Raw genomic sequence first — 6,000 nt, 5'->3', positions numbered from 1 at the left:
CTCATTATAACTTCTGCTCCTCAACCGTAAATCCTGCTGCTGATAGAAACCTTTCATCTCGTCTTTCTTTCTCCCGATCAGCGAGATCTGAAGGAAAACAAACATCCCATTTCCCAATCTGTCTCTCACCATTCCCCCCGTACTACAGAAGGAGGCACTAATTATCTGGGCGCTCTAGTTAGGAACAAATGCTGATGAAGCTCTGATGTCTGCAGCAGGATCCAGGTGCTGCTGCATATTGAGGCGTTTTATGGTCACATAATTAAAGAAAGAGGCTTTTGTCATGATTGGTGTGCTACTTAATCCCAGGTGGCGAATGACGCGAATCGGGACCGCGTTTTCGGGGAGGTGGGTGAGATATCCGCAGGGCGGGGGGATGGGAGGCAAGGACGACGTGTGACTGACTGTCAATCACAGGTTAATAAATCTCATGATATGGTTTGATGTGCTGCAGCTGTGCATCACAGTTACTGTCAGTGCGTGAGAGGAAGGGTGTGGCGCCGCCGCAAGTGCAAATCCATAGACGTGGACGTGACAAAAGCAGACTTCTTCCTCCATTTAACTCCCTCCGAAAACGCTTTTCTATAGCTGCGTGTGTTTACAACACCTTTAAATGCGTTTATCAGCACTCCAACAGTTGTGAGTGCGGCTCAGAAGTAAATAAATGGTGTTTATCTGCAACAGCTTTTTGGTCATAGTACAAAACAAATTAAAAAGTGTGAGCTAATAATCGCACCTAATTAAAAACAAGTACCTCCTTCTTGAACACACACATATGGCTCGACTGAATTTTTATTGCACTCCATTTATTATTTCATCCGGAGCCAAGATGAACATCTTGGAGCATGTATCATTTTTGTCTAATAGCGTTTTTAAGATTATTGAGAGACTTAAATCAACAACAGGCAATTAACTTTCCAATCTGGATGTCAAAGACGTTTGGCTCATCTGTAATAATAAGGGCACACAAAAAGAGGATTACTATGAATCCAGCAAAAATCACGCTTTCACAGCCCATCAATATTCTGCGGCCATCGAGAGGAGAGCGCGTTCGGGCTTAACGAGGGAATCCAAGGGATAAATGATCAAAAAAACACGACAGCTATTGTCCTTGAACTCTTAATGGCGTACTAATAGCACAGGGTGTCAAGAGTGATTTTAACAAGAGTGTCCTGAGTCTAACTTTTTTCCTTTCTTTCTTTCTTTCTTTTTTTTTTAATCTCTCTGCCTTTGGACTTGGAGGAGATAACTCCCCCTCTGTCTCCGGCTCGCTCTCCCTCTCATCATTACATTACCAACTCAGGCACGTCTTTTGCATAATCACCGTCCTTTGTGTTTCCTCCTGCAGTTTGGATAAGGGACTCATTATAGTAAAGAAAGTAGCAAGCAGGGGCCAGTGTGCATTGTGTGGGTCAGGCTGTTTGGTACAGACTCAGAAAAAAAAAAAGGGTATTCTGCTCAGAAAATCTTTAAAGCACAGTCCATGGACGCTGTGCAGTAAACCAATCGCTTTGCTTGGATGGAGAAGGCGTAGATTTAAAGGTTTGGTTTGAAAATATCACAATTTTCTTTCAATTTATTGTTTTTCTCTATTGTTGATTAGTATTTCCAAAAGCAACATCGATATGGTCTCTCAAACTTAGATATTGATCTATCTTCACTGCTTCAGGGTTTAAGATGAATCCAGAAGAAATTGGACGGAAGGCGGACTAACCTCGGACACCTTGGACAAAATAGATAAAAATAACGGGAGAAAATCCAAGAGTGAAGATTCAGACTGCAGACAGAAAGACCCAGAGCTCAGTCTGATGCTATTGGCTTCCTGCTGTCACCTGAAAACTTCATCTGAAAAGCTGCTGAGTCTAAATACTGATCACCACAGTGAATCAGAACTCGTGTGACGCACAGAGAGGAAGGATGGAGAGTTTCCTTGATGCATCCACTTCCTTCCTTAGTAACCACCATCGCAACATCGTGAAAGCTAAAAGAAGGTACGGCAAAACGAAAAGCCGGCTTGTGTCCATCAACTGAATAGATAATAATAAAATACAGTCTACATTTCTCACTAGAAATATTATCCAAATAAAGCTAAAGCTACAAGTTATCTTAAAATATTGCAATTTCAAACAAAAATAGAAGGAATATCCACCATCTTTAATGACCAAAGCTGCTCCTTTCTGATTGGCTGTGGGACAGAAGCTCCTCACTTGTGATTGGTTTTGGAGTCTGTCGATCCCAGTTGAGCATCCCCTTTTTCTCCACTGACTGAACATTTTTACCAAATATCTCAGTGCAGTTGCGCCGTGTGTGACTTTGGGAAGGACTTCTCGTCAATACACTCAATACACTACAACAACAGGAGAGAAAATGTGAGCGTGTACACTTTTTAATCTGTGACTTTGTAAAATCGTATTTGTACCCCTGTATTAGGATTTGTGAATATGTAAGTTTTGTGTTGGATGTATGAGAAGAAAAAAAAATCTACAGCTGCACAACTCATTCTACACAGCTACAGACTCAGCTTTAACGAATGCTTTTACATGCAAACTCCTGATGTTCCTAGTGTGTAATTTCTCTGTCATCTAATGAGAAGTGTTGGTTCCATTAAAACGTTTCAAAAGCATTTTGGGTGTTTGTTTTACATTGGAGTCATTGAAAGGAAACTTTTTGAAAGTGCTTGAAACAGCGCCCACTAGTGTTCCAACGCGTTAACCGACATGCAGCGCTCCTCAGCAGCAGTTGTTGTGAGTCATGTTAATGTTGAATTGTGGAGTGCACGTGGTGTGCATGGCTGCTGAGGACTGATCGCATCCAGTCGTTAGCCGTCTTGCTAACCTGTTGACAGCCCTGACAGACGGCGTTCGTGTTGTGAGCGGACGTTTCGTTATGCTTTGTAGCTCCTGCTAGTGTCGGTCGACTGCACTGCTTCGCCACAGACAAAAAAAAGAGAAACAAATTCTTTAAAATGCCGACCGGCAAAGGAGTTTTTAATGATTTAGCGAACAAATCGTCTGAGTCACTTACTCTGACTCCATATTGGAGATATTCCTGCTAAACGCCCTGAGGCTCAACTCCAAAACCATCCTGCACAAAAAGGAACAACAGAATATGTTGTATAATAAACTGGGAGTTCCTGACGCCCTGCGTTAATGAGCCTCGATCTGTGTTCCCTCTCTTTTTCATAAATGTGACTTAATGGATGTCGACACGTTGAAAACAACACTGTGCTGAAACCGACTGGACTCTGCAGATACACCCTCATCTCCATCAGCACGTTTCAGGCTCCACGCCGCTTGTGTTTGCACCGTGGCAATTATCCGGCTGATGGAGCCGCGATGTGGCAGCTGAGTGACGTCCCTGCCAAAAGTTTTCAACACATCATTTACAGCTCATTGTCCATAAATCGCGTTGCGCTGATCAGATAAATGTCCCAGCGCGGTCTTCCACACGCAGCCGAGCGTCAGAATAAAAGCGAATGTTTTCTATTTATAGCTGTGCCTTTCACCTTCTTAAGGTTTCATTTTTCAGGAAGTCCATCCAGCGTATGTGGTGCATTAATGATGAAATACAAGTTCTAATCAATACGTGTACGAGTCCGTCTTCTCCTCTGATCCTCACAACGTCTCTGCAAACCAGACGATTTACACAAAGTCTTAATGTGGTCGTTACTGTTTTTCGCTCCTGCTTCACAGCGCCGTGCATGTCTGTGTGATCCTGCCATGTCTGAAGCCGGGATCTGTTTGGTATTGATTCGTCCTGACTTAGCTCTTATTCTTGCTTCTTCCATCTTCTCCCCCTGTAGATAAAAGACAGAAAATAGAGACGACCACAGCAAAAGCAGCGAGAGAAGAATAGGCCATGGCTGAGGGGATGATTGCTTCTCAAAGTGGTAAGCAGCAGACATTTACAGTCTCTTAGCAGACTTGTGCCACTCAGACTATTGTGTCTCACATTGTTGTTCCTCCGTTCAGCCATTTTCTTTTCCATTTTTGGCCCGGGCATTGTTCCAACGCTACGTGCTGCAAAACACTCCATACTTTTCACTCCTCTGAAAGATGGTGGCTTTGATTCTCGCAGTGTGAAAGCATGCGGCGTCATCTCATGTTCGGCCGTCTGACTGCAGCCCGTCGTGTAGGAGCGTCGCTCCCGGGCGGGTTTCTAATGAATTTTCCAGAGAGGGATGCGTTTTTTTGAAGGGATACTCCAATAGCTGCCTGGGTTTCCTGACTGTGGGGTCTCTGTTGGATCTAAAGGTTTTGGATTTAATCACATGAGCAGAACATATATATATATATATATATATATTAAAAAACAACAAGCCTTGAGCCGTTTTGTCATGAGAACAGTGTGCTGCTAATTGATGCTGCTTGATTGCAATCCGCTTCCAACTTCCACACGACTTGCCTGGCTCTCACAGGTGAATTGCGTTGCACTCGATTGATTGCCGGGATTCTTTTAGGCGCCCATCTGCAGCCTTGTCAGCGATGATTGAACGATTCCACACGAGCGTTGTTAACCTGCATCCTCACAGCACAGCTCACTCAAACATGAACGCCGAATGAAGTTTCCACAGACAGATAGCATTACACCGGCACCTGTTTTACAAAACTCTCAGAAGAGAAGAAGGAAAATCCAAACAATGACATTTCATGTTGTGTTTTTTTGCACAAATGTTTCTCTCTCTCTGTTTTTTTTTTCTAGATTTCACCTCACGTTATCTGCCTTGACATTTTGTTCGATCTTTATGTGGCTGTGCTTTCAAGTGCAGGCACCGAGTTTAGCAGCAGGCACTCCAAAGACAGAGCTTCCGTGCGTTCTCTCCTCTCCTTCTTATTCCACTCTGAGGAACGACTGGTCAGTGATAAATGGAAATCTGGCTCCGTGGTCGTCGTTACGATAAGGTGGCATGACTTATGTGAGGAACTCAAGCATTTTAACTTCAGTGGGGGAACTCTTGCTAATCTGAGACTCCGTTCACGTAAAGCTGCTGGTTGCATTTGTCATAAAACCACACAAACGTGCTGCAGAGAACAATACATGCTCAACATTAACAGCGGAGAACAAAGACATTCATATGGCCAGACCACCGGAGGTTTGCTATCCTCACCAGATGCATATGCGTAGCGGAGTTCATTACAATGCTAGTAGCCTTATCTATGGCCATATGTCTCTGCTTGAAGCTCCTGCTGCATGAGGTTTTTTTTTTTTGTTTTTTTTTCAGTGTGCATCCGTTAAGGATCCATAATGCAACCAGTGTAAAATGGTCCTAATTTTGGTTAAGACTATCTCTTTTTCGACAAAATTACTGCAAAAATCTTTTGCTGTTCTTCATTTCATTTTTGGCAAAATTTTCTTTTGATATTTCATAGGGGAGATTGAAATAATGGAAAAATGTATAAAATTGCCAAAAGTATGAGGGGAAAAAAATGAAATATATTTGTAAAACCAGCCCGGCAAGGCATGCCAACCACCAAATACAATATGGACACCACAAAATGTTTTTTGGACACCCTGAACTGCCAATTCCGCCCAGAGCACCTTTGTCATTCAAACAGACCCCAAAAATTGCAACGGAATGCCATGTTTTCACTTGAAAGCGTGTTGTGAACGAGGCTTGAACATTGCTTTGTTTCCTAAAATCAGCATCACTGTTGTCTCACAAAGGAAAAGTTGCAAACTGTTCAAAATTTCACTGAAACCTCATTAAACTCACCCTGTGTTTCTGCTTTGTTCAGACGTTCTCTTCTATTCTGACCGGCTAGTAGCGACTTTTAAAACTCAATGCATTTTCTTCTTATTCCACTCTGGCAGAGAAGCGGCCAACCATAAAAATCCCTTCTTTTTTTCTTCTTCTTCTTCTTCTTCTTCCTTTTTTTGTGGTCGGTGTTACGTCAAGGTGACATGACTTATGTTAGTCACTGCCTGCGAGCGTTTTGAACTTCAGTGGGTGACTCTTACCCGCTCCAGCAACATTTGCTGCTCCTGCAAACTTTAGAATTT

The 6,000-nt window shown here is 42.9% G+C and overlaps 1 protein-coding gene across 1 annotated transcript in view; it reads left to right on the top strand.

Moving 5' to 3' along the window:
* Nucleotides 1–3,740: 3,740 nt before the first annotated feature.
* The window catches only part of lingo2 (leucine rich repeat and Ig domain containing 2), an 87,629-nt gene continuing 85,369 nt past the window's right edge, over nt 3,741–6,000 (top strand). The window contains exon 1 of the mRNA XM_030101287.1: nt 3,741–3,889. The gene's annotated coding sequence lies outside the window, so the exon portion shown is untranslated. The remainder of the gene's footprint in view (nt 3,890–6,000) is intronic.

Source organism: Salarias fasciatus, chromosome 2, assembly GCF_902148845.1.
Source record: "Salarias fasciatus chromosome 2, fSalaFa1.1, whole genome shotgun sequence".
In the NCBI taxonomy this organism is placed as follows: domain Eukaryota; kingdom Metazoa; phylum Chordata; class Actinopteri; order Blenniiformes; family Blenniidae; genus Salarias; species Salarias fasciatus.
This window is presented reverse-complemented; position numbering and strand designations above follow the sequence as displayed.